The following is a 12,674-nucleotide window of genomic DNA, read 5'->3' as shown; positions in this document are numbered from 1 at the left end:
TGCCACTTTCTCTCTAATCTTCAACCTCTCCCTTTCCATGGTTTCTATCCCTACTATCTTCAAATATGCCAGTTTCTGTCATTAAAAAAATCTTCACTTGTACTTCCTTCTCCCTTCCAAAGTAATCATCCTACCTATGTCTTTTTCCCCTTTCCTCAGAGAAACTCTTAGAAAAATCATCTATTTTCACTCCCTGACCATACTTCTCTTCTTACTCTTAAATCCTTCGCAATCTGGCTTATCACATCACTGAAATAAAACTGACCTCTCAAGTTATCAAGTTAAAATTTACTTTAATTTATTTACACATTACTAAAATATTCTTATAGTAAAAGTAAACATAATATACCCTCTCCCCACAAAAATATAAAATCTCATGAGAAATAAAGTGAAAGAAAGAGAATAAAATGTGTTTCACTGTTTGTTCTGATACCATCAGCTGTCTCAGGTGGATCACATTCGTTATCATAAGTTCATCATAGAAGTTACTTCATATTTTTCCACAGTTACTCTGCTGATTGTAATTCCCTCCATCCATTCCTCCCCACTATGATCTTTTATATTTTCTCTCTCCTTTCACTCTGTCCCTCTTCAAAAATGTGCAATGGTGTAGCAGAGTGGTGCAATGGACAGAGCACTGGCCCTGGGGCCAGAAGGCTCCAAGCATCCTACCCCAGAGACCAGCAACCATCCAGCCACATGGTCCTGGACAGGCCACCCAATCCCACCACCTTGCAAAAAAGTAAAAAAGAAAATGTGTTATATCTCAATATCCTCTCCTATATTCTACCTACCTTCTCCTCTATCACCCACATACCCCCCTCCCCCTGTCCCCCTTCTCTCCATTTTCTTCTAGATTTCTATACCCTATTGTGTATATAGTTTCCTCTCTGAGCCATTTCTGATGAGAATGAAAGCTCACTCATTCCCCCTTGCCTTCCCCCCTTCCATACCATTACAAAAGCTATTTCTTGACTCTTTTACATGAAATATCTCAGCCTATTCTACCTCTCTTTTCTCTTACGCCCAGTACATTTCCCTTTCACCCAATGACTCCATTTTAAAATATATTATACCTTCAAATTCAGCTCTCTCTTTGTCTATATATACACACCATCTGTTCTATTAAATGAGAAAGTTCATATGAGTATTATCAGTATCATTTTCTTATGCAGGAATATACAAAGTTTATCATCATTAAATCCCTAATATTTTACCCTTCTCGTCTACCCTCTCTGTGCTTCACCTGAGTACTGTACTTGAAGATCAAACTTTCTTTTCAGCTCTGGTCATTTCAACAGGAACATTTGAAATTCACCTGTTTCATTGAAAATCCATGTTTTCCCTTGGAAGAGGAGGTTCAGTTTTGCTGGTAGTTGATTCTCAGTTGCATTCCAAGCTCTTTTGCCTTCCTGAATGTTATATTCCAAGCCCTATGAGCCTGTAGAGTAGAAGCTGCTAAATCTTGTGTTATCCTGACTGTAGCTCCACGATATTTGAATTTTGTTCTCCTGGCTGATTGTAATATTTTCCCTTTGACTCAGGATTCCTGGAACTTGGCTATATTATTCCTGGGGGCTGTTTGTTTTTGGATGACTTTCAGGAGGAGGTTGGTAGATTCTCTCAATTTCTATTTTACCCTCTTATTCTAGGATATCGGGCAATTTTTCCTATAGAAAAATCTTTTAAAATGAGGTCAAGGCTCTTTTCCTGATCATGACTTTCAGGTAGCCCAATAATTTTTAAATTATCTCTTCTGGATCAGTTTTTTTTTGTAAGGCAAATGGGGTTAAGTGGCTTGCCCAAGACCACACAGCTAGGTAATTATTAAGTGTCTGAGACCAGATTTGAACCCAGATACTCCTGACTCCAGGGCTGGTGCTTTATCCACTGCTCCACCTAGCCATCCCTCAGTTGTTTTTTCAATGAGATATTTCACATTTTCTTCTAGTTTTTCTTCTTTTAGTTTTGAATTATTGTGTCTTAATTTCTTGCAAAGTCATCAGCTTGATTTAGCTCCATTCTACATATGAATGATTTGTTTTCCTCAGAGAGTTTTCTTATCTCTTTTTCCATCTGGCCCATTCTGCTTTTTAAAGCATTTTTCTCATTAAATTTTTGAACTATTTTATCCATTTGACCTAAGCTGCTTTTTAAATGTGTCATTTCTCTTCCCAATTTTTCTTCTACCTCCATTACTTGGTTTTCAAAATCTTTTTTTGAGCTCCCCACTGGGCGGCTCTGTGAACCCACTTCCATTTCTTGGATCTGGGCTGTGCTGAGGACCATGGTCTCGCTGAAGAGAGCCAAACTAACCTGGGCTTTGCACTGGCTCTGGCAGAGGTCTCCCTGCTAATCTTCCAAGTTGTGCTTGGTGCTTCCTGGGGTGGCAGGGCAGGAAATTGGTCCTGCTGCCAGGAGCCAGGGCTCCCAGGGACCCAGGCACCCTAGGGCTGTTTCCAGAAGACTGGAGCTCCTTCACTCAGTGCTGCCACCCCCTTCCAATCATGTGGGACAGAGCATTCCCACTATTTTCCAGGTTACCTTGGGCTGAAGAATTGCCTCAGTGAACCTTTCTGTAGGTTCTGTCTCTTGAAAATGTAATTAAAGTTGTAATTTTAAGGTGTTTTTGAAATATTTTGGAGAGAGTTCCCAGAAAAGGCTGTTCTCCTGCCACCATCTTGTCTCTGCCCCCCCATCAGTGATATCTTAATAGTCAAATCTGGTGATCTTTTTTTTTCAGTCCTCATCCTATGAACCTATCTGTTATGTTTGCTGCTGTTCACCATCCTCTTTCCTCTTTGGGTTTTCATGATAAGATTTTCTTCTATTTCTGGTCCTACCTTTCTGTCTACTCCTTGATCTCTTTTATTGCTTCATCAATTAGATCATGCTCCTTCAATAAATACTCTCCAAATTCTATCTTAGACCATCTTTTCTTCTCTCTGTTCACTTTTGTCTGGTCTCATCAACTCTCAGGCATTTAATTATTATCTCCTTGACTATGATTCCCAGTCTCAGTTCCAAACCCAGACTTCCTATCCCACATAACCAACCATGTTTTGGAAATTTCAATGAGATGTTTCACATTTTCTGCTAATTTTTTCATTCTTTTGGTTTTGAAGTATTGTATCTTTATTTCTCGTAAAGTCAGCAAATTCCCTCAGTTCCATTCTACATCTAAAGGGTTTGTTTTCCTCAGAGAGCTTTCTTATTTCTTTTTTCCATCTGGCCAATTCTGCTTTTTAAAGCATTCTTCTCCTCAATAACTTTTTGAACTGTTTTATCCATTTGACTTAAGCTGGTTTTTAATATGCTATTTTCTTCAGCATGTTTTTGGATCTCCTTGACTAAGCTGACTTCTTTTTCATGTTTTTCCTGCATCTCTCTCATTTCTTTTCCCAATTTTTCTTCTATCTCCCTCTCTTGATTTTCAAAATCTTTTTTGAGTTCTGTCATAGCCTGAGCCCAATTTCCATTTTTCTTTCCAGCTTTAGATGCAGGAGCTTGTACTTCCTCATCTTCATATTGTGTATTTTGATCCTTCTTGGGATCATAGACAAAGTATTTCTCAATGGTGTTCTTCTTTTTTTCTCTGTTTACTCATTTCCCCAGCCTGTGCCTGGTCTTGGGGTTCTTCCTGAGCTTTTGAATATTATTGGGGACACCCTCCCACAAGGATCTCTGTTTGTGAAGCTTTCTCCTCTCCTGGTCTGTGAATGACCACAAGGTCCCCCTCTGCCACGGGACTAAGGTGGGGGAGACTCTGCTGTTCTATGGCGGGGCCTAGGCTGTGATCAGGATCTGAATGTGGTCAGAGCCCCAGAGTCCTGTTCCAGGTGCAGAGGACAGACTTTGGAAGTCTCTCTCTCTCCACTCCCCTACCCTTGGTGTATGCTCAGCACTTGGGGTTTATTTGTGTGGGGGCTCCTGCTTACCAGCTCTGCCTGCTTCCAGTTCCTGGATCTAGGTTGCCAGGGCCACACTGCTCACTGAGTGCCCTGAGGGCTGGGCTTCATGTGTTCACTCTGGCAGAGGTTCCCCACTGGTCTTCCAAGTTGTGCTCAGTGTTCCCCAGGGTGTAGGTCAGGAAACTGCCCCCACTACCATAAGCCACAGCTCCCAGCACCCTGGGGCTGCCTCCAGGAGGCTGAAGTTCCTTCACTCTGGTGGCCACTCCTCAAACCCCATCGAGTGGAGCCTTTCCGCTATTTTCCAGGTTACTTTGGGCTGGAGAACTGCCTCACTGGATCCATCTGTGGGCTCTTTCTCTCAAAAATTTAGTTAGAGTCCTTATTTTATGAGTTTTGAGAGAGAGCACCTAAGAGAGGACCTTCTCCTCTGGCCCACGTTTTAGAAATTTCAAACTGGATGTCCCATGGACATCTTAAACTCAACATAATGCAGAATATAACTCATCATCAATCTCCCAAACTCTTCCAAAATTCCCTATTTCTACTGAGGTTAAAATTGTTGGTGCCAACTATAGCAGAATGAGAAAGTTTTGGAACTAGTGAGGGTTGACTGAATTTTCCAGCAAGGGAGTCCCACCTTCATGGATAGAGACTTCCCAAGAAATAGAAAAGGACAAGACTTATATAGGTCTCAGATGGGAAAGAAGTTGTTTGGATCTATAGCAGGAAAGACTTTTCTTTGAGTTATAGCCTCACCCTAATAGGTAGAACTATACAGGTTTATTTGCTGTTTCAGCAAAAAGAGAGAGAAGGATTAACAAATAGGGCAAAGGTACCATCATACTTAGTCTTCCCTAAGTCTCTTCACTTTTCACCTGGATTACTTCAATGGCTGCCTAGCAAATCTCTCCCTATTTCAGTCCATCCTCCATACAGCTGCCAAAACTTTCCCCCTTAACTGAAGCTCTGACCTTGTCCTTCCCTGACTCAACCCACTCCAATGGTTTCCTTTTTCTTTTAAAATCAACATAAATACCTTTGTTTAGCTTTTAAGGTTCTTTAAAACCTGGTCCCAATCTATCTTTCCAGTTTCAATGCACATTACTCCCCTTCTAAAGTTTTTCAATTTAGCAAAACTAACCTTCTCTGCTCCTCATTAAAGACAATCCATGCTCCATCTTTATGGCTGTCTTGTATGCCTGTGATGCACTCCCTCTTCATTCTACTTCTTTGGATTCATCTCTTCCCAAGACCTCAAGGGCCTTCTTGATTCCTCTAATTTGCCCTCCCTCACAAACATATATTAGACTACTTTGTACTTATCTTTTATTTATTCTCTTTATATGCCTTCACATAATGCCTTGTTGTCTTTCCTTTTTGAGAGTAAACTACTTGAGAATAGGAATTGTTTCATTCATTGTATTTGCAAAGTATCTGAAAGTCTAAGTACCAGAGATATAGTCGAGAATGTTAAAGTTGGAAGAGCCATTGCAGTCACCCAGAGCACCCCCCTTTCTACAACTCAGAAAGCTAAGATCATAAAGGTTAAGTGAATTGCCCTGTAAAATCACTCCCTGATAAGCGGCTAGGTTTGAAAATTTTAAAATAGATATATAGAATTATTAAATTCAATTCTACCTAGCCTATGCAAACCATAAAACTCCAGTTCAATGACCTTTTAAAACCGCAATAAAATGCTTAAGAAAGAAAGGGCTACAGACCTTTCTTGATTTACACAAAGTCACAAGGGTAGTTTCAAAGTTAACCCTCTTCTTCCAGTGACCATTGCATGACAATGGCTTCCTCCACCAAAGTCAATATTGAACTTAAGCTTTTCTTGGAAATAAAGGCCACTGTGTAGATACTTACTCAAGGGGTGAGAAAATGGAATTTGTTATACTTAGTCTAAGGTATCAAGGTTCAACCCTTAATTGTCTTTTAATTGTTTCCTTTTTTAGTCCTATCTCCTAAAGCCTTTGAAGGAAAGAAGGAAGGAATAAAGGAAGGAAGGAAGGAAGGAAGGAAGGAAGGAAGGAAGGAAGGAAGGAAGGAAGGGAGGGAGGGAGGGAGGGAGGGAGAGAAGAAGGGAGGGAGGAAGGAGAGGACAGACAATGAGAAGGAAAGAAGAAAGACCCAAGTTCAAATCCAACCTTATATACTTGCTATATGACTCTGGACAAGTCATTTATCCCTATTTGCCCTAATTTCCTTAGCTATAAAATGAGCTGGAGAAGGAAAATACAAACTAATTCCACCTATTTTTTGCCAAGAAAATCCTGAATGGAATTGGGAAGGCTTTGGCATATCTGAAATGACTGAATAACAACAACACGTAGCAGACACAATGGATATAAAAACACAAAAATGAGATGGTCCCTGCACTCAGAACTCTCTCATTTTAATTGGAATAGATAGATATGGGAGTGTGAAGCTACAGGAAACCAGTGGAAAGACCCTGTGATTCTAAGGCTTCAGCTGCTGTGTGAATAGCAAGATCCAAAGGTCTTAGGGTACAGGAATCTTGAATAGCATCCAGTACAATGCTAGACTTGCTGATGAGATTTATTGGATATTTAGAAAATGAAGCCAACAATTCTCTCTTCTCCTCCATCTATATTTCTGTACATATACACATTGAAATAAGTTTTAATTATTTGTGCTTATATATGTGTGTGTGAGTTGACAGATAGATACACACACACACACACACACACACACACAAACACTCACTCTGTATTTACCAGACTTCTGACTCATTGGTATAGGGAAATTCTAAAGTATATCTTACCTGATCTGTAGATTATAATCTTAAGAGGGTTGCCTGGAGCACTAAGCCTCAGTTTCTTTGTAAAATAATGGTGATAATAATGATTGCCCTGTCTACCTACCTCACAGAGTTATTACGAGAAAAGTATTCCGATAGCTTTAAAAAGTCCATATTAATGCAAGTTATTTATAGTCTGGGCACTTAACTTTTCAGACGTTGCATGATTTCAGCAGACTTTCTCAGAGCATTACAGGATCCACTTTCAGGTCACACTATTCAGAATATTAAACCAAAAATGTGTAAACTCTCTTTGTATTTATCCTATCTTTTCCTGTTTAAAATGTACAGCCTCAGAGTAAATGGATCTATTGCGTGATCATATTCAAATTGGACCAGACTTGACTCTAAGTTTCTGCCCTCTGTACGGAAACTATGGAGAATATTTCTGCTTTCTGTTCTCTATGCATTTCTAATGACCTTGTTCCTGAGAGGGAAAGGAAAATCCAATTTTCCCCCCTAGGCTTAGTTATGAAAAATCTATCTCTTTCCTAACCTAGAAGTCTGTTTTGTAAGGAATCCTTAACCATCACTACAGGTCTGCTTTTTCTTAAGTTTTGTTTTTATTTTTTTCTTAAGCTTTCCTCCAGTGAGGACAAAACCAAAATCCCTGATCTTAGAATCAAAAGACAAGTTCAAATATAGCCTCTGAAATATCCTAGCTGTGTGACCTTAGTCAAGTCATTTAACCTTTGACCTGGAGAGGAAAATATCAATCCATTCCAATATCTTTGTCAAGAAAATGCCTTGGGCACAGAGTCTGACATGATTGAAACAACTGAACAACAGATCATTAGACTGTGAATCAATATCCTAGATTCTTTTTCCTGATCCAAATGTTGATTGATACTGAACAAGACCTTTATATTCTAGTCTAATATTTACCTGTATGCAAAATAATTTTGGTCCTAATATCTTGTCCCAGGTTATATAGAGCTGACTTCTAGAATAGTTACTAGCTTTGAACAATGCAATTACTCTTTTCCACTTGTATTTAACAACAATTAATTGAATTGTAAACTTAAACAAGGATGAAAATGAGTCTTGACTTAGAAATATTAATGTTCAATCCAAATATTCAATATTATTCACATATTCAAAATCCTATTATTCAGAGATGTTTCAACATTGGACAGTTTCCCATTTGCTTTGAATTTAATCTTTCTAAAAATGCACTGGAATTCTTCAGGAAAGGTAATGATGACCTAGTCTATTATCATCTTGTTATTTAACTAGCCAGTTTCCTGGTACTTGTATCACTTCCTTCTGCTATATTACCTTAGACACTGGGGTTTTTATTTGTTTGTTTGCTTTTAGTATACTATATGTTAATAAATTAAATAGTACCCAAACCATCTGCCAGGGTTAATCTTCTTTCCTCAGCAAATGGTCTAATGGATGTGATTCATGGGTATGCTAGAAATGATTGCTAAAATTTGAATGTTGAAAATTTACACCTTGGAAATCAGCAAGGCTACAGGACTACAGCTCAAGGCTTGATTCATTGCTGTGGTTGATTGTCTAGATTTAAGAAAGTGATGAAAAATGTTAATAATAATGACTAAACTGTGAAAATCTCTAGTGTTCAGTCAATTTTTTAGTCTTTCCCTACTCATCCTTTGTGACCCCATTTAGGGTTTTCTTGGCAGAGATACTGGAGAGATTTGCCATTTCCTTCTCCAATTCATTTTACAGATGAAAAAAATAAAGCAAACAGGGTTAAGAGACCTGCTCAGGATCACATAGATAGTAAGTGTCTGAGGGTGGATTTGAATTCATAAAGAGGAATTTTACTGACTCTTTCATTCCATGCACATGTCACCTACCTACCCAATATACTATCTACATTATTTTTCTTTTTTTTTTTCTGGAGAGCTGGTTGCTAAACATTTATCAGCACCCTACTGGTGGCAAAGTCATTGTGCCAATAACTAGATAGCCATCTTATTTTGCTTCAAATGAATTACATTGTATGTTGGGTATTCTTATATTACTTAGTAGATGTCATAATACAAATAAGAATTTTTAAAAATAGAACAACAGAATCTTAGAATTGGAAAAGAACTAAGATGTAATTTAGCTTAAACTTCTATCCACCCACCCAAGAACATAAATCACACTTGTAACAACCCTGACAAGTGATCTGTCTGAAACTTTCTTTTTTGTTCTGAACTTAAGAAATAATACAAACATTTCCATAACACAGTAGAATAGAAAAAAAGAGATCCCATATAAAACTGAAAATTTATCATGCATAACTTTATATTCCTTTTAAATATATATTGTAAATATATATTAAAGTTATTATTTAATTTTTTGCTCTTCTTCTCCCACATCCTAGAGATGGCTACTATTAGACAGAAATGTGTATATGTGTATATTTATATACATACACACATATGTAAAGCCATTCTCTACATACTTCCATTTATCGGTCCTTTCTCTGGATGCAGATAAACATCTTCCTTCTTAGGTCCTTTGTAGGTAATTTAGACATTTATAGTAGTTAAAAATGACTTTCTCAAAATTATTCTTAATATTGTAGTTACTGTATTTAAAGTTCTCTTGATTCTATTCATTTCATTCTTCATTATTTCATGCAAGTCCATGTTTTTTCTAAGAGCATCATTTTTTAAAATTTTTGTTTATTTAAGATAATGGGGTTAAATGACTTGCCCAACGAATTTGAATTCCTCCTGACTCCAGGGCTGGTCTCTATCTACTGCACCACCTAGCTGCCCCTGATTATCATTTCTTATAGCATATTCTATCATGATTATATATCACAACTTGCTCAGTCATTTCCCAATTTATGAGTATTACTGCAATTTCAATTTTCCTCTGTTTTTTCATTCTTTAGATTTTGTTGACTGATTCATGGAATCTTTAGATTCCACATGCCTAATTCTAATTTTTAAGGAATTATCTTCTTCAGTTAGCTGTTTTCACCAGGCCAATTCTACTTTTAAAGGAGTTGCTTTTTTCAACGGATTTTTTTCCTGTTTGACCAATTTTATTTTTAAGGAGTTGTTTTCTTCAATCAGTTTATATACTTCCTTTTCTAACCTGTTGATACTTCATAAATTCTCTTATATAACTCTCTTTCCTTAATCTTTCTTCTACCTCTCTTGTTTAATTTTAAAAATCTTTTTTGAGTTTTTCCAAGAGGATGTTTTGGGCTTAAGACCAATTCATATTTCCCTTTGAGGCTTCACATGAAGGCATTTTGACAAAATTGTCCTCTTCTAAGTTTGTGCTTTGATCTTCCCTTTCGCCATAGTAGCTTTCTATGGTGAAGACAATTTTTGTTTTTTTTGCTCATTTATAAAAAGTTGAACTCTGCTCCTGGGACAAAAGCTGTTCTAAGCTTTTTATGCTGGGGCCAAGGGTCTGGTCCCTGGTTATCCTTGCCAGGGTCTCAAATGTTTGCAGATTGCCTGTTCTATTGAGATGGCCCAGCCTATTCACACCTGTTATGCTGGGGTTCTAAGTCTTGCAATTTTCCTTCTTTCCTGGAGCCTGAATCCTCATAGCTGACCTGCTGTTCCACTAACTTGCTGAGAGACAAGGATGCTGATCTTTGCTGTGGTTGAGAGCCTCCTGCCTTCAAAGAATTCGCAAACTAATAAAAAGAGGCAACATGCAAACCACTATGTGTAAAAAACAAAAACAAGGTAAGTACAGGACAAAGAGAACATAATGTCAGAGGGGAGACTCTAAATATTAAAGAAAACTAACAAAGATGGGATTTTTCTTTTCTTTTTCCACTGGATAAGGCATATAGTGTTTCTTATTATTTATTTACTTTTAGCATTCATTTTTTAGGCATTTTTGAATTCTAAATTTTCTTTGTCCTTTCCCACCCTTCCCCCACTCACTGTGAAAGCAAGAAATGTGATGTCAGTTTTACCTGTGTAAGCACGCAACATGTGTAAGCACACAACACATTTCAAATGAAGCCATGTTGGAAAATAAAGAAAAAAAACAAGAAAAATAAGGAGAGTAAAAAAAAAATGTGCCAATTTGCATTCAGACTCCACCAATGCTTTCTGTGGAGATGGACAGTACTTTTTATCATGAGTCATTTGGAAGGGTCTTGAATCACTGTATTGCTTAGAATAGTTAAGTCATTAACAATTGGTCATTGTACAGTTTTACTGATATTATGTACAATGTCATCCTGCTTCTGCTCACTTCACTTATCAATTCATTTAAGTCTTCCCAGGTTTTTCTGAATCCACCTTGCTTGTCATTTCTAATAGCACAATAGTATTCCATCCCAATCATATGCTACAACTTGTTCAGTCACTCCCCAAATGATATAAGATCCCTTCAATTTCCAATTCTTTGCTACCAAAAAAAAAAAAGAACTGTTATAAATATTTTTGTATAAACATATCCCTTTCCTTTGATATCTTTGGGATACAGAACTAGTGGTGGTATTCCTGGGTAACAGGGTAAACACAGTTTTACAAACCTTTATTTAGGTGTCATTCCAAATTGTTCTCCAGAATAACTGGATCATTTCTACCAATAGTACCTTACTGTTTTAATTTTTTTTTCTACATCCCTTCCAACAATTATCATTTTCTCTTAAGTTTTTTCCATATTAGCCAACTTAATAGATAGTACTTGTGATGTTTTAATTTGCATTTCTTTAATTAGTAGTGATTTAAAGCATTTTTGTTTGACTTTAGATAAGTTGGATTTCTTCTTCTGAAAATTGCCTGCTTGAATTTTGACTACTTATCAATTAAAGAATGGCTCTTACTTTAATAAATTTGACTTAGCTTGTCTATATATTTGAAAAATTAGACCTTTATCAGAAAAATTTGCTTTAATTCTCACTCCCCCATTTCTTGATATCTTTCTAATTTTGGCTGCATTAATTTTATTTGTGCAAAAGCATTTTTGTTCCTATAATTAAAATTATTCATTTTATTTCCCTTAATCCACAACATCTCTTGTTTGGTCATAAATTCCTCTAGATTTGACAGATACATTTTCCCAAGTTTTCCTAATTTATTTATGATATTGCCTTTTATGTCTAAATGATTATCTATTTTGATCAAAGCCTGGTAAACAATGTGAGTTGTTGGTCTATGCCTAATTTCTGCCAACTGGCTTTCCAATTTTCCTAGTAATTTCTGTCAAATAGTTAATTCTTACCCCAAAGCTTGGATGTTTGGATTGATGAAACTGTAGATTACTATAGTCATATATTTTGTGTTGTGTACCTATTGGCTCAGCCTACCCAAGAGTTAATATTTCTTGAATTGCTCAAATTTATCTTTATTTGTATGAAAACTTTTGGGGTTTTTTGGTAATTGTGTTCATATAGTTTCCAGGTTTAGCAAATAAACTCCTTTGTATTTTATATTGTCTGGTTATTTTAAATGGAATTTCTCTTTCTAACTCTTCTTGTTGGATTTTGTAATATATAGAAATGTGAATGATTTATGTTGGTTTATTTTATATTCTGTAAATTTGCTGAAATAATTAATTGTTTCATTAGGTTTTTGGGGGGCAAGACAATGGGGTTAAATGACTTGCCCAAGGTTACAAAGCTAGGGTAATTATTAAGTATCTAAGGCTGGATTAGAAGTCAGATCCTCCAGATTCCAGGCCTGGTGCTCTGTCCACTAAGCCACCTACCTGCCCTATTTTATAAGTTTTTTAGTTGAATCTCCAGAATTCTCTAATATGCCATCATATTATCTACAAAGAGAGATGGTTTTGTCTCCTTTCTGTCTATTCTAATTAATTCAATTTCTTTTTTCTTATAGCTATAGTTAACATTTCTAGTACTATATTGAATAATTGTGGTGATAAAAGATAATCTTGATTCACCTCTGATCTTATGGGAAGATCTCCAACTTTTCCCCATTACAAATAATGATTGTAAATGGTTTTAGATAGATACTTTTTCTCTCTTT

This window comes from Macrotis lagotis, chromosome 6, assembly GCF_037893015.1.
Source record: "Macrotis lagotis isolate mMagLag1 chromosome 6, bilby.v1.9.chrom.fasta, whole genome shotgun sequence".
Lineage (NCBI taxonomy): Eukaryota > Metazoa > Chordata > Mammalia > Peramelemorphia > Peramelidae > Macrotis > Macrotis lagotis.
Note: the sequence above shows the minus strand (reverse complement) of the source record.